The sequence below is a fragment of the Equus asinus genome, chromosome 9, assembly GCF_041296235.1.
Source record: "Equus asinus isolate D_3611 breed Donkey chromosome 9, EquAss-T2T_v2, whole genome shotgun sequence".
Taxonomy (NCBI): domain Eukaryota; kingdom Metazoa; phylum Chordata; class Mammalia; order Perissodactyla; family Equidae; genus Equus; species Equus asinus.
Window position 1 is genome coordinate 93138803 of NC_091798.1, and position 16290 is coordinate 93155092.

A 16290-nucleotide genomic window follows, 5' to 3' on the forward strand; every position below is an offset into this window, starting at 1 on the left:
GCAGGACGGCCAGAGCCAGGCCCGCACCCCCTCATCTTGTGTGGGAAGGATGAGGATGAGGGGAGAGCTGAGAGCCACAGTATCACGTGGGAAGCTTTGAAAGGTTTCCTTCCTGCCGGACGTTGTCAGCCCAGGCGGGAAATGCAGCGTCCTTGGGAATTCGTCTCAGAGAGACTGTGGGAGAGGAATGAGGGCTTGTCCACGGCTCTGCTGCCTCAGCCACATGCGGTTGCTGTCTCTCTGGAACCTTGGCCTGTTCTCACGGGCTTGGTTCCCGCCTGCACCCCAGGAGGCGGGTTGGGGGTAGACCCTCTGCCCGGCTGGTGGGGGGACTGCCTCGGGACCCACTGCTCACAAGGAGCACAGCTTGGGTGTAACCACGTGTGTGGGACCCTCACCGGGGCCCAGCCCAGAGACCATCCTGCCGGTCCATGTTGGCATTAGTAGGGTGTCACCAAGAGGCTAAGGTTGCCCACAGCATACCTCTGAGAGCCGGGTGACACAGTGGTCACCATACCCTTCACTCTGCAGGGGCGCAAAGGAGGACAAGGAAGTGATGACCTTTGGGCCCTGAACGGGCGACCGAGAGGGGTGGGCTTATTTAGGCTAGCGGGTCCACAGTCCCTGCAGGCAGGGGAAGAGAATACAGCAGCAGTGTTAGGACAACTGTAATAATAATAATTATCATTACGCGTTACATGCTGCATGCTACCGTCTTCAACTCATTTTCATAGGCACCGTATTTGAGCCTGTGAAACAGGCACAGCTAAATCTCTTATCCCCGTGTCCGAGGAGCTCAGAGGCTTGTTAAGTGACTTTCCCAGAGTCCACACAGCTAGCAAACTGCCGAGCCGAGGGCTCTCATGGGCCCTGCCTGGAGTGTCTGGTGTAGATGTCATGGGTGCACCGACTGGAGGCTGGCCCAGCTGCTTTGCTGAGACTCACACTGGGTGTCACCAATGGAGTGACACAAATGGGTAAAATAAAGGGCTCCAGGCAGCCTGGGAAGGGAGAGCCAAGACTGTGCAGGGCGGGAGCTCTCAGGAGGCACAGCCAAGGGGATGGGCCCTCCCGAGAGGGAGCAGTGACACAAGGGCCCGTGCCAGGGCTGTCAAGGGAGCGTGAGTTCAGTCTGGCTGGAACGGGCTTGGCAGGAGGCAGTGGATGGGCAACAGCGGGGAGTGGCCGTGGGTCCTCGCAGCGGCGTTGGCGGGGCGACTCTGTGTCCACTGTGGTCAGTGTGGCACTCATCAGGAAGGGCCGTGGACCAGGGAGGAGCCTGTCTTTTCCAATGTCAGGATGCGAGTGTCAGTGAGAAATAGGGCAGAATGGGAAACCAGGGCCATCTCGAAGGAGACGGTGCACAAGCTGCGCCCACCCACGCGGCGGAGTCGGGCAGTGGGACCAGGCACTCTTGCAGCCTCCAGGACCTAAGTCTGCCTTGGTTGCAGGGACCCTGCTCTTCAGTAGATGTGGCAGGTTGTATTCCCCAGGATGGCTGTGCCATCACCTCCCAGCCCATACGCTTTCTTACAGTCGCTTTAACGTTCCTCTCACGGAGAGGTGGGGTCTGCGTTTCCTCTCTGCACCCTGGCAGGCGTGTGGCTCGTAGGGCAGAAGTGGTGCTATACGGCTTCCAAGTCTAGGCCTAGAGGAGATGTGGCTTCTGCCGTGTTCACTAGACTCTGCTGCTGAGCCCTGAGCTGCCAAGTAAGCAGTCGACCGCTCTGAGGCCGTGTGCTGGGCGGAGGCCCAGACCAGTCCATGAGGGAAGACCACGGACAGGCCCTGAGTTTGCATGAAGAGAGAGATGTCTGGCCAGTCTCCAGCTGTGTCGGCTCCCCCACTGTTCCAGCTCCAGCCACCTCTGACTACAACGCCATGAGATACCCTGAGCCAGGACCACCCAGCTGAGCCCTTCCCAGATTCCTGAGACAGACCAAAGAAGAGAGATGATAATTTACTGCCGTGGTTTAAAGCCACCGCTTCAGGGAGGACTTATGAGGCCGCAGTAACTGGAACCCGGTTTTCACGGACAGAGGGTGCTGAGCCCACCGGGGGCGGTTGTGGACAGCTGGGCTGCATGGGGAGGGTGACCCAGGGTCAGAGGCTGAGGCTTGTGCTTGAGAAACAGCATGACTAACACGGCACGTGGCCTCTTGAGAGGAAGTGAAAACTCAAGGTGCCGTTGGCTGATATTGAGGAAGTCCCACGTGGGGAGCAGAGTATCCCAACGGGAGCTGGAACGAGTGAGTGCTCAGAAATCCAGGCTTCTGCAGGCCGCGCCTCAGGCTTGGGTGCAGGAACGGTCCTCAGGTGACAATGGTCCTCACGGGGTGGGGAGAGCAGTGAATGAGGCAGTGAGTCTGAGCATTCAGCACCATGCCTAGCACATAGGAAGCGCTCAAAAAACACTGGGCTATTATTATTGTCATCGCTGTTGTTGACTTCTCCTTCCTCAGGAGGTGGCTGTGGTTGTTACTGTGATTGTGCAGTCTGCCAGGATAGGCAGGGCCATGGTTGTACGAGGCCTGATATTAACCAGAAACGAAGGCCCCGATCCTCCCACGCGAGGCGTCATCTATACCACTAACAGCGCACGACGTAGAGCTTCCGATGACACGATCAGACCATTTGACTTCCCGATGAGGTAGGCAAGCCGATAGTTTCACAGCTCCAGTTTCCAGATGAAGCCCAGAAAATTCACTGACATCCAAAAATCTTACAGCTAATGCGTAGGCGCGTCAGAACTTACTGCAGATCAGACCAGTCCTGTGTTCTCCCTGCCTCCTGGGGGCCGAGGCCTCAGGCTCAGCTCCCTAACTCCCTCCTGACCCGAGACCAGAGCAGGGTTGAAGCTGCAGATGGCAGCAGGCCCGGTGGTCCCAGCTGTGATGAGCGTAGGCCAGAGAGGATGGGGACGGGGCAGGGGTCCTCACTGCTCGCCTGTCCTAAGAGGGAGTGAGGGCCCCGGCATGGGGAACGTAGTGCTGCTGGCCAGTGTTGGTGCTGTGACTCCCGGGCAGCACCACGCTCTCTGAGTCGCAGGCAGTAGCAGACTTCTCTCCCCAAGTCTTCGTGGAGTTTCCCCCAGTAGGGACTCGTGTCTCCTCCCTCACTGCAGACACGTTTCCAGAAATTTATTCCTGTCACACGGTACAGCCTGGTTGTAAGCTGCCCATATGTGAACCATGCTGTCCCCTCTCCCCTCACGCAGTGTTAAAATGTGGGCGTGTAAAACACTCCTGCTTAACTGAAAATTCGTGTCACGTTGGTGCTCTGAGTCTGTCCCTTCTGCAACCTGATGGAGCTGGATGTCTCAGAATAGGGGCTAAAGCCCCAAAGCTGAGAACAGTGGGCGAAAAGTGCCTCTGCAGTCTAGAGAAAGCCGCCAAGGAGCTGTGGAACGGCCCTCCAGGGTTTGTTAAGGGGTGGCCTGGCTGGGGGCCGGCCCGGTGGCGCAGCGGTTAAGTGTGCACATTCCTCTTCGCTGGCCCGGGCTTCTGCAGTTCAGATCCCGGGTGTGGACATGGCACTGCTTATCAAGCCATGCTGTGGCAGGCATCCCACATATAAAGTAGAGGAAGATGGGCATGGATGTTAGCTCAGGGCCAGTCTTCCTCAGCAAAAAGAGGAGATTGGCAGCAGATGTTAGCTCAGGGCTAATCCTCCTCAAAAAAAAAAAGAATTGGCCAGGCTGGCCTTTTGCCCTTCACCCGTGCCATCCCATGCAGTCTGTATAAGCAGAAGGTACGGATTCCTAGAAAGGGGAGTCGCTGAGGGGTGAGCTGAGGGCTTTTGGGGACAGAGCTGTGGCATTTGCCCTCCCTCTCCATGGTGTGCCCTCAAGTCAGGGGAGGGAAGGCCAAGAAGACGCTTGTCAGATCCGCCCCAAAGGGGGTCCCTGCCCTGAGGTCTACATTTTAGAGAGACCCTCCCCGTGAGTCCTCCAGCACACTCCTCCCTGTGGAGCAGGAGACGTGTCCTCCTGGAGCCCCCTTCCCACCACTATCCAGGTGTCCAGTGCTACTAGATGCCGTCCAGGGCCTGCCGAGGTCCACGGCCCAAGGTGGACTTTGCTCAGCCCCGGGCCTGGGCGTGGCCCCCAGACAGCTGGTCTGGGGGGATGTGAACCCATCCTGGATGTGCAGCCTGGGCGGCCACATGTGTGTGCTCGAGGCTCTTGTGCTGGGGGTGGAGATGGGAACAGGCAGAGGGGCAGAGCAGGCTGTTGGCCAGGGGCAGGTCTGGGGGTGGGAGCGACGTCTCTCTCAGATCCAAATTTCAAGGAGACTGGGAAGTCTAAACCCACACCGACCTTCCAGGCCATCACGAGGTATATTTGTCAAGGTGGGAGGCTAGAAGATATTTTATTTAGCAGTATCATTAGCTAGATTTATAACTTTAAATCTTTGCTATTTGGCGTGTGGGCCTCCATTTGGACTCTTGTCCTGGGCCCTGCAAGGGTTGGGGTGTCCTGCCCCTCGTGGAGATTGGGGGGTGCCTGCAGAAAGGGAGGCTGGAGGCTGCTCCCTGGTGGCCCGAGTGTGAGCTATGGAAGAACAGAGGCCCACCCAGTGCCTCCCCTGGGAGTCTGGGGGCAAGGCGGGCAGCTAGGGCAGGGACAGAGCTGGGGGGTTCACAAGAGGTTGGCAGGGTGCTCTGCAGGCACGTCATGAAGCGCGAAGAGAGGAGGTCTCCTGCACCAGGCCTCCAAGCCCGGGTGAATGCCTGCGACACAGAGAACACTCAGAGAAAAGAGGTCACTGCCAAGAGGACCACCAAGCCAGAACCCTGAGCTCCTTCCAGTCCCCTCCGCCCTGCTTGGACCCAGAAGGACCCAGAAGTGGGCAGGAGGAGTGATGGGTAAGAAAAAGAGGAAGAACATTCCCACATCCCTCGCCACTTCTGAGCCGAGCAGGGTCAGTCCCCCGCTACAGAAAGAAGCAGCCTCAGTGCCGAGGGAAGCAGAGGACTTGCATGAGACTTTTTCATACCTGGAAAGCTCTTAAGCGCCAAAGTAAGGCTTGTTCTTACGGGTGGAAGGAGCCCAGAAAGCTATAGGGTGAACCCAGGATGTTGTGTCGGGGTGGGGAGGGGGAGCTCATAGAGCTTGTGATGGGGGAAGGATAAACCAGTTTCCTTTCGTATCCCGACAAGCCCATTAGCCTGGTTATGCTGCCAAAGATTCTGTGCTCATGCTAACCTAGCGCTAACTAGTTACCCTTCTCCTTGGCCCTGAATCTGACTTGAACATCTTTTTGCAAAGAAAATGGATGTTGACTTAACTGGTCCTTGAGTATGAGTCATCCATCCTCCCTTGGTGTCATCTGTAAAATGAGGGCGATGGTACCCTCTCCTGGAGTCAGGAGGGCTGCAGTAGTGAGGAGGTGCCCCTGAGAGGTGCCCAGCACACACTGGGTTCCCTCCCCTTTCTCTACCAGGCAATGCATGTGTTAACGTGGCTCGAGGTGGGAAATGAGAAAACTCACGGTTTTGCATGAGTGATGCCCAGGACTCAGGCTCTCCAGCCTTTCCTGGAGTAGCCCCATCAACGGCTGCTGCGCTGTGCTCTCAAGTCTGTGTCTGGGTGGCGAGCCTGGCCCTTTCTGCTGTGTCTTCATTGGAGTTCTATGCCCGTGCTGAAAAAGGCAAAGGTTGCTGGCTCAGCTCCTTCCTTCCGGGGATAATGACCTCACCATGTTTGGACAATTAACATGTCACTTCCTAATTGATGTATATTGATTCATTATTTATTCTACCATGATGATTCTGTGGCCAGAGATTACCTCTGACGCTGGTTCTTCTCTTGCTCTGTACATACTACTTCTCAGCTCGAGCTTGAGGACAATGGGCTCATTGATTCCACCCGAGTTATTGGGAAGGGTGGACTGCCGACTCTGGCGCACTGGATGCCAACCTGGAAGTTTGCGAGTCCCAGGCTGAGTGCGGTGGGAGGAACGTGCCTCCAGTTTCCTTGCTATTTATTGCTCTGCATTAAAAGCTGTCTCTTTACTTCTCTGCCTAGAACCCTTCCACTCTCTTTGGGAACTCTCTCCTTGCCTACTCCGCTCTACTGCTCGCTTCTGTCCCTGTTTGCTTGTTTGGTTTCAGAAGAAGATGATTGCCCCACGTAGGTGAGACTCTGCGACGGAGAAACAGTGGAGGTCCTCAGGGTAGCAACAGCACAGGGAGGTAGTGATGTCCGGCTGACCTGGGACCAGCCCCTCCCCAGGCTGACGTGGGAGGAGAGTGAAGCTGTGCCGTGGCCCTTCCTTAGCCGAACTCCGTCCTGTGATGTGCAGGTGACAGTGAGCCTCTGGGCAGTATTGGAAGGCCCATTATGGAGGTTCCTTGGTATTTCTTGGCCACTGTCAGAGATGAAACCTCAGCTTTTGGGATGCGTCTGGTCAGCAGTCCCTAACTAGAGACTCTGGTGGCCAGATGGCAACAAGGCACTGACATATCAGGCGTGTCATCTCCTCTCCCTCTGCTCAGAGGGCTGGAGAAAACCAGCTCCCCCGGTGTTTCAGCAGCTCTGATTCGGCCAGAGGGGTGTTGGCCCTGGCTCAGAGGGAGTCCTCTGGGAGCCAAAAGGCCTGAATGATGGCATTGTTGCATTTGAGTACCTCTGAGGAGCTGTCTGAAAGAAAAGCAGAGATAAAGTTGAAATGTTAAACGTTTCCAACGAAAGCTATCAGGGGAGAATTTCCTGACTCAGCACTTGTCGACTTTTTTTTTTTTTGAGGCTTTTTCACAGACAACATAAGGTAGCTCTTTTTTGTGTGTGATTTTTTTGTTGTTGTTTAGGGTTTTTTTTTAAGCTCATTGGTTTTCATCGATGAGATGGGTTGTACAATCCGGGGGCCGAAGCGTTGCCAGGAAAAGCCGGCAACCAGTCAGGGACCACTCATTCTTGGTGCCAGAGAGAGCCTGAGCCTGGCCTTTGCTGCCCTGGCGGCTGCTGACGTGGGCCCCGTCCCCATCGGAACACACAGAGCTGTTCTCTAGGTAGCTCGAGTCTTAGGCCCCAGGGACTCAGGTCCCTCCTGGAGTATGTGGAGCTCCAGCTTATTAATCACATGCCATGTGGCCCTTAACTTGTGTTATGGGCTGAATTGTGTCCCCCCCGCAAATTCATACATTGACGTCCTAACACCCAGGATCTCAGAATGGGACTTTATTTGGAGACAGGGTCTTTAGAGAGGTGATCAAGTTAAATGGGGTGGTGAAGGTGGGCCCTAATCCAATATGGAGTTCATAGAAAAAAGGGAAATTTGGAAACAGACCCACCACACAGAGAGGATGCCATGAAGGAGGTAAGGGCCAAGATTGGGCTGGTGCTTCTACACGCCAAGGAATGTGAAAGAACGCCAGCAGACCACGGAAGCCGGGGGAGAGGCCTGGAGTGGATTCCTGGTCTTGAACTTCTAGCCTCTAGAACTGGGAGACACAAATTTCTGTTGTCGAAGCCACCCAGTCGATGACCTTTTGTTATGGCAGTCCTAGCAAATGACTACAACTTGGGATTCTCTATTTTTCTTGTCTTCCTGTTATGGTTTCTCCCTCCCCAACCTTCTGGTGTGTCTCCTTAGATTAGACCAGGTTCCAGAGCCAGCCTGTGTTCCACTCAAAAGCTCTGCCATCCATTTCCTCGTTGTGTGTCCCTAAGCTCTCTGTGCCTCTGTTCCCTCATCTATAGAATGGGAATAATAACAGTAATACTGACCTCACAGAATAACTGGAAGAATTGACGTGAAGCCTGCCCTGACCATGAGGAGTGTGCAGTCACCACACACTGTTGCAGTCTGCAGCCTTCCCCTCCGGGACCGTCTGCTCCAGGGACACCCTGTGGTGCTGGCGTTGATGTAACGGCTGCAAGTTATGAGAAGATCTTGTTTCCGTTCAGCCTCACCACTCCTGGGACTTTATTATCTAATTGAGACATAAAACACTTGCAGGGACCGTTTACAGAGCGAGGGCTTGTGTAATTACAGGATCACAGGATCACTGTGCAGGTTCCATCAAGCAGGTCTGGACCCGGCAGCACACGAGACCCCACTGCGGGGGTGAAGGTGGGGGGGACAGATTTGAAAATACACCACTGCCTGGCCCTTTTCCCCAGACCAGTTGCACAGAATTTCTGAACCCTGAGTGAAGTGATGAACCTATCTGTGCTTTAATTTCCTCATCTGCAAAATTACGGTGATCCTTGTGGCCCCTTCAAAGGGTTGTGGTGAGAACTGATGCGTGTAAGTGCTTGAAACAGTGCCCACCGCATACAAACACTCAAGAAGTGTGAGCCCTTGTTGGTAACTAAATATTCAAACATTATACCCAGTAGACTCTGTTCCAGCCTTACACATGTTTGTTGATTTCCATTTGCTTGAAAAACTCTAAGAATGACTGTCTCCAATGGCCCTCTCCTGTAAGGGCTGTGGCAGTTCCACAATCCTGGTTGGTGAGGAGGATTGTCTGGCTAGGGGGCTGTGTCCACGGAGCAGAAGCAGGAGGAGAAGGAGGACATCTTCTGCCTTGCCATTTGAGGCCCGCCATGCTTTAGCAGATGTCAAGCAGCACACAATATTGAATCTTGATTTTAGGTCTGGCTCCTCATTTTCTTTTGTCTCCTTCCTTTTCCTCACTTCCTGTGCTTCCCTTTCTCTCTCCTGGTTCTCAAGCAATGTTTAGAGTCTAAGACAAAGACCTGGGCTCAGGGGCTGGCCCTGCCACTTGCCAGCTGTGCAACTGCGGGTGAGGTTCTCCACGTCTTTCAGCTTCTGTTTCTTCATCCTTATAGATCAGAAAAGAAAAGTCTCTTTTTTAAGTGCCTCTGTTTTGATATTTAAACGGAAGGCTGAGAAGCACTTTTGCCACGGTGGAGCGTGATCAGTAAATGTCATTCATGATCACTTAGGTGGCCTGACTCTAGGGGTGACATTCGCGGCCAAAGAGTGCTCTTGGTGGCTGGGTTTCAGAGCCCATCTTGGGGTGAGGCGGTGTCAGCCCTGCTAAGGTGGCAAGGATAGGATGGCCCTGATAAGCGTGGCCTTCATAAGACTCTAGCTGAGGTATCGTTTCTTGCTCAAGAACCTCAGGGCTCCAGCCAGCACCACCTGCACCCTCAGGCTTTGAAAAAACACAGCAACAATAGCTGTGGGGGCCACGCGATACTCTCTTATCTTCCACCGTTGATCTGTGCCAGCACAGTCAATTCTTCCACTGTCTTGTTTGGTAACTTGGAAACTGTGCTGAGCATCTGTGATAACCATTTTGGCTGGAACCAACATCCTTTTGGAGGTGAGGAGGGAAAAAAGGAAAGTGATGTGACATGGACAAGGGACAGGCAAGTCTAAATTTTGGCAGAAGTGGATTGAGTTTTTGAAAGCAGGCAACTAGAAAGAGAATATTGTTCCAGCTCCTTCTTTTTTCTTTGTTCTCTGGGCCCACATTTCCAAGAGCTTTAATTTTCAAAACTGCAACAAGAAAGTGTATTAATCTTAAATGTCTCCCATTAATCACCAAGTCCAGCCCAGGGGTGAGACAAAGACGACCCACTTGCACAGTTGATTTCCTGGTAATGGCGGGTCAAGGCCTGTCCTTACATTTCCCCTCTGGTCTAGCTATTGGAGAAAGCTTCCCCTTAGGAAGTCCCCATCCTGGAACAATTTTGCAAGGGAAAATTGCAGACAGGAATAGCCCCTGACATGACAATATTTCTCCTAGGGAAACAGGTGAGCAGAATAGCATCGTGATTGTAAATTCTGGCCTTACCTCTGAGAATGGTAGGATTAAATTAGAGAACTAAATAAAGTAGGCAATTCAGTGTGTGACGTATTAAGAAGTCTGCAATAAATAGTCAGTATTTGCTCTACCCCTTCTAGGGGAGGCACTATGCTGAGCACATAACGTTTACCGTCATTTGATCTTCATCATATTTTATGTGTCAGGTACCATCATTCTCCCCTGGTTTACATATAGGGCAACCAAGAGACTAAGTAACTTGCCCAAGTCACACAGCTAGTAAAGATGGAACCAGGATTTCCCCCATGCTGTTACAGTGTACTATTGTGGAATTATGCATCTTCTACCCCAGTGACCACTGGGGTCCTTGCAAGCACATTAGTAGTGACTGAGCCATAAGGCAATGAGTGCCCTGCTTTTGCTGATCAACACCTGAGTTCTTCTCTAGAAACTGAGAATTCTACAACTTTAGTAGGTAAGAGTACAGGGGTTGCTTTAGCACTCCCAGGCAGGATTCCAGGGGTTAAGATGCACTTTAAAAGATTTTAAAGGGATGCCCTTTTCTGGCCCTGGCAAATTTCATCTCATAAATGTCAGTTAAGCTGCTCGGTTGCCCAGCAGGCGGTCTGTCCCAGATTCCTCATCGGTGCTGCGTCATGAGGGATGCAAAGGATGTGGTGTGGGCTCCACAGAGGGGCCAGTCCAGATGTGCAGCCTTAGGGGCTGGGGGAGGGCTTCCAGAACCTGAGAGTAGTGCTGAGGAACGGCTTCAGACTCTGGGAATACTCTGAGCAGTGAATAGGTGAGTTCTTTTTCATATGGTGGAAGAGAGCCCTACCCTCTAAAGAAGTTTGCAGAGCTGCGAGTCTAACAGTTTCTATACAATGCCTGTGTCCCACAGGCAGAATCTAGAAAAACCCCATGGGATCAGAATGGCCCAATTTGGAGACTCCTAAGCCAATCTTTGGTCACCCTACAAGCCATTCTGTCTTCACGCGGTTGCGTGTGGGTAGGGCTGAGCAGAGAGCGTGTTCAGAAACACCTTAATGATGTCAGGACACTTTTCATTGCTCATTTATCACTTAACAGCTCAGATTTGTAATGTGCTACCCATGGTCTCCCTTTAGCACAGACAATGCAGTCTTTCAACAGTGTGCGGCTCAGTGGGAAGAACTCTGCTGAAAGCAGAGTGGTGGTGCCTGCAGCCTGCCCCTTTGGGGAGGAGGGGTGTGTGGGGGCAGGTGGGGACCAGATGCCTGGCTGCAGCCGGGCTGTGGGATGAGCACATGGAATAGCCACTTCTGGATCCACTTACTCATTTCTCTGTGCTGAAAGGTGTCATATAAATGCTAAATAGAACAGAGAGAGCTGGGGCCCATTTATTTGCATTTCGTCTAATGTGAGCAGATGCAGATAGAAAAGCAGCTTAGCCACGGCCGTTCACCTGCCCCACCAGCCCTAAGGTCTTCGGTCCGTTTCAATGTAGCCCATGTCAGTTCCGCTCCAGGGCTGCGGCAGACGTGGTGGGGGCACAGAGGGGCACACGCCTCTGTCCTCAGTGGGTTTACATAACTTACTGGGGAGACAAGTTTAACCACAGGAACCATCCGGGGACAATACATCCCAGCATATGGTGAAGTGGTAAGTCGTGGAGGCAGATGACGTGCTGGAGGAGACCACGGAAGAGAGAGCACCGTGCATGCTGGCTGGGCAGCAGGCCTTCTCGGGGCGCGGGGGCTGGACTTGCCCTAGGAAGGCGGCCAGGGAGTCGCTGGGCAGAGAAGGGGAGAGGAGACAATCTCAGCCCTTGGCAGGACCTTCATATCTCTGCTCTCCTGCCAACACGCCTCCCTCGGCCTCCTCCCTTTGGAAGGTTGGGTCCTCCTCATCTTTTAGGGCTTGGCTTACATGTCACGTTTCCAAGAGGTCTTCCCTGGCTGGTGTGTCTAACAGCAGCGCTCTCCACGGCACCGTCCTCTATCACTGTGTTCTATTTCTTCCTCCCTCCACTGAACACAGTGAGTAATTAGTATTTGCTCGTTGCTGTCTCCCCTTTGGATCATACCCACCTCACAGGCAGGGACCCTGGACATCTGTTTCATTCAGTGTTGTCATCACACACAAGCACATCTCTTGGGCTGACAGGGTGCTCAGTAAATACTTGTTGAATGAATGAGTGACATTTTGAGGAGAGCTTCATTTAGCAAATATATTTGTTGGAATCCAATTGAATCCAAGCTCTTGTTCTATATTCCAGGAAGAAAATCCATAGATGCCATAGTGCTGGCCCGGAGCTGGGTGTCTTTTGGGACAAAGAGTTCTCATTACGACACACAACAACAACAAAGCAAGAACAACAGAGCAGTGGATGTAAGCATGCCAGGCAAGCCTGCATGTTAAGAAACAGAATAAAAAGAAATAAAAATTTATGAACAGTCGCACAGGGCCCTGCATATGTGCCTTGCTATTAGGCATAATATGGTACACGGCATTTTAGTCTTGGGCCCTGTCCGAGGTGGTTTGTTACTGGATGAAGTGGGAGAACCTTGTGAAAACACAGGTTTGCCTAAAACATGGTCCCAGACCTGGACCCAGAGAGCAATGTTACAGGGACGTTCCAATATGGTTGTAAGAAGCGGGTAGAGTTCTCATTTCATTCTCTGTTCCAATTCTTGCTTTGAACAAATGGGTAGCCTGAATTAGTCTCCTTTTTAAAAACAATTGTTTTGTTTGGTGAAGATAAGAACAGCCACATCAGCTCTAACGGAGGAAGGACAATTTCTAAAGGTGAATATCCTTGGCTATGCAGTTGATTGCAGTCTTATTCAAATTTAACCTGAGCCACCTATCATTTTAATTATAGAAATTAGAGGCCTCAAATCAGAAACATCCTCAAATTTCCTTGAATGTTTAAAAAGGATCTCTCTTTCACTTCTGTAAAATTTCATTTGGGAAAAGACGGGGAAGTGGGGGGAGTTATGACCAGAAAGCATGGAGACCGTGAATTCCTAATGTTGGCTCTGCACAATTAGTGCCTTGCCGCTTCTTATGCAACCTCACCAGCAGAACCAGAAAGTTAGCATGTCTGTAGAAATTGCTCCTCCCCTCTCCTCCACCCCCACCTCCCACCGGCCTGGGAAAGTCAAATTGTCTGTGGAAAAATACATTTTAATATTGAAAACAATCTTCTGATTGGACTGTGGCAAATTCTCGAAGCTGCCATGTAGGAATCTTTTACAGGAGCTTTAAAATTCTATAGATCAGGTGCTTTATGATTTATAGAAAATAAAAAATAAAGCTGGTGGCTTGAGTTAAAAAACATTTAGTCAGGCCTGCCTATGATCTCCTTAACATTAACTAAGAATACGGCTCGCGTTCCACCATTATCCTTGGGTTGTGGTGACCGTCAGAAGCTGGGCTCCATGAGAGACCGCTTCCTGGACTGGTCCTCCCCGCCCCACTAGCCTGTCTGTCCCCGCCCCCTCGCCGAGTCCTGTTTCTCAGGTGGAGAAGAGATCCCGCTACAGCCTAACTCAGGACTGCTGTGACGGACCTACTCCTTTCCTACCCTTCTTTGCTTCAGGATGTCGTGTGCAGTCATCGGTCCATCCTCACATTCTCTGCCCACAGTCTGTGTAACTGTGCTGGAAGGGAACTTTTCCTGAGCCAGACTCTAGACCATAAATATATGCAGACAGCTGAACCCTGTAAAGTGTTGTAAACTACAGGTCACGATGTAGTTTGGATACAGCCATTTACAAAAAGCAATGTAATTTTCAAATTCTCTGTTCTCCAAGCTCTGGAACTGAATCTTTCCCGAATCTTCTTTATATTGTTTAATCAAAAACTGGGATATTTGATCAACCTAAATTAATAAGAAAAATGATTATGGATGATGTGCTGTCATTGAGATTTACTCGGAAGATGTTAGAGAGTGGGTGTCAGCATGGGGAATCTCTGTGGATGCAGTGACTCGTTCCTTCTGACTGCCTTAAGACTTTCTTCTTCCTGTTACTGAGAGGAATGCATCCCAGACACCTAGATCCCTCAGCACGTGAGTGGAATCACCAGCATGGAAACCAAAGGGACCGTCTGCCTTCTGGCCTGCCCTCCTGAAGAACTGCAGGGCATTTACCAAACTGTTAGGCTCGTGTTTAGCATCAGGGCAATCGGAATTATGGGTAGATACAGGTCATTGGGTCAGGCATGCATTATCTTTAAGTCAGACAACTAAACTGAAAGAAAACTGAGAATAGAAAATAGATCAGTGAAATAGCATGGAAGAAGGGGAAACAGACCAGTGCATAATGGAACTGCTGGAAAAGCTAGAAGTGGTACTAAAAATCAGTGGGGAAAAGATAACTTACTAACTTAATGGTGTTGGAATGATTTCCAAGTAGAAAAAAATGCAACTGGATTTCTTCCTCATACCACACACACACATAAACATAAAAAACAAAATTATAAAACAATTAGAAGAAAACAGAATTTCTTCGCTACCTCAAGAGTGATAATTCTTTCCTTAAAGTAGCAAAAAGTGCATCCTATAAAGGACAAAATTTATAGATTTGACAATATTGAAGTAAAAACTTCTATGTGACTGAAGATAGCAGAGGTGGGGCCAGTATAAGGTGCTGGGGAGAATTTGCATCAGATGTAACAGGCAAAGGATTAACGTCCAAGCTGTATGAATAAAAAGAAAATACATAAAAGAAAAAAGAAGCTACTTTCGGGGCCGGGCCGGTGGCGCAGCGGTTATGTTTACACGTTCCGATTCTCGGCAGCCCGGGGATCGCCAGTTCGGATCCTGGGTGCGGACATGGCACCGCTTGGCAAAAGCCATGCTGTGGTAGGCGTCCCATGTATAAAGTAGAGGAAGATGGGCACGGATGTTAGCTCAGGGCCAATCTTCCTCAGCAAAAAGAGGAGGATTTGCAGTAGTTAGCTCAGGGCTAATCTTCCTAAAAAAAAAAAATAAGAAGCTACTTTTGAAACATGCAAAGAATGGAGAAAGACAATTCAAACAAGGGTGAACCTAAATTGCCAATAAGCAAAGAAACCAAAAAACCCTCTTCACTTTACTAGTAATCAGCAAAATGCAAATAAAGACAAGGAGATACAATGTTACACCCAACACTGGCAAAATTAAATTAAGTTCGGTGATATAACATATGGGTGAGGGACAGGAGTTTCCATTCAGCTATTAGTATAGTGCATTAGTTCATTAGCATAGCCAACTTTCCAAAGCAATTAGCAGTTTCTAGTAGAACGTTTTTAATGGGTATAATCTATGACTCAGCATCACTACTTCTAGATTCCTTGTTTGTAGAGGTGAAGAATTGGAAACAACCCAAGAGTCCAGTCAATACAGAACAAAAGCGACTTTCAAAATATTAAGCCACAAAGCAGAGAGCAGGCGCAGAACAATCAGAACAGCTGCTGCCCATCGTCGGGCAGAGAGTCCTACGGGGTCGGGGCGGAGCGCTGGGGCGCTATTTTCACGGCAGCTACGGCTGTACCGGGCAGGATGCCAAGCGTTAGGTCCGGGTGAGGAAGAGTAGGAGTCAGGGACAGGGGTTCTGCATTCGGCTTCTCTGGGGTTGACTTCTGGCTCTGTTGCTTATCAGCTGTGACATGTTGGACAAATTCCTACTTCTCTCTCGCTTTAGTTTCCTCATTCTGTACTCAGGTTATAACAATCCCTTCCTGGTAGATCTGTTGTGAAGATTAAGGGAGCTAATACATGGAAAGCTCTTAGAATACTTCCTCATGTGTGTATTGAGAAGGCACTCAGTGTACGCTGTAGGAAAATGGAAATGAACCAATAAAATATACTGTATGTTTACATGCTAGAATATCACACAGCAGTTAAAATGAATGAACCATGTGCATTAACCTGGGTACAGTTCAAAACACTTGTTGAGTGGAAAAAACCTGCAAAAATAACTTATATATGGATGCATAGGAGAGATGAAAATAGAGAAATACAGACCAGGAGGGTACCCCCCCAAACTAATGACATCGATTACATTTAGGGAGCAAGGGGGATGTGATGGGGAGGGTTACAAAGCAGATTTCAACTTTCTCAGTAGTGTTCTTTTTAATCTAAAAGAAAAGAAATTGGAAGCAAAATGACAAAATTATCAGCATTTGATAATTCTGAGTCATGGCTAGACATTTGTAATATTCTCTGGACCTTTCTGTATGTTTAATTTCCTTTAAAAAATACGGAAATAAAGCCCAATGTGTGGCCACGTGTCAGGAAGTCACTAGTCCAGTTGTGCCTCTCGTTAGCGTGTGGCTTTGAACCAATCAAAGCTTTCGAGATCTCAGTTTCCTCCTCTGCAAAATCTAGCACTATTTACTGCAAGGAGGGTGTTTGGGGAATTAAATGATCTTTGGGGGAAATTGTATAAAAGCTAAACTTCTATTCAAATGTTAGTTAAAATTGGGTTGTTGGGTTGATAATCCCTGAGACTTGTCTTGTTTTAGTGGGACGGGCTTGTGGAGGTGTTCTGAGGAAGGAGCGGGGTGATGGGTATGAAG

The 16290-nt window shown here is 50.4% G+C and overlaps 1 long non-coding RNA gene across 1 annotated transcript in view; it reads left to right on the top strand.

Annotated features, from left to right (window-relative positions):
• LOC123289054 (uncharacterized) overlaps positions 1-16290 on the top strand; it is a 64017-nt gene that overhangs the window by 15504 nt on the left and 32223 nt on the right. The window contains exon 2 of the long non-coding RNA XR_006532794.2: positions 12002-12114. This is a non-coding gene — a long non-coding RNA (uncharacterized lncRNA). The remainder of the gene's footprint in view (positions 1-12001; positions 12115-16290) is intronic.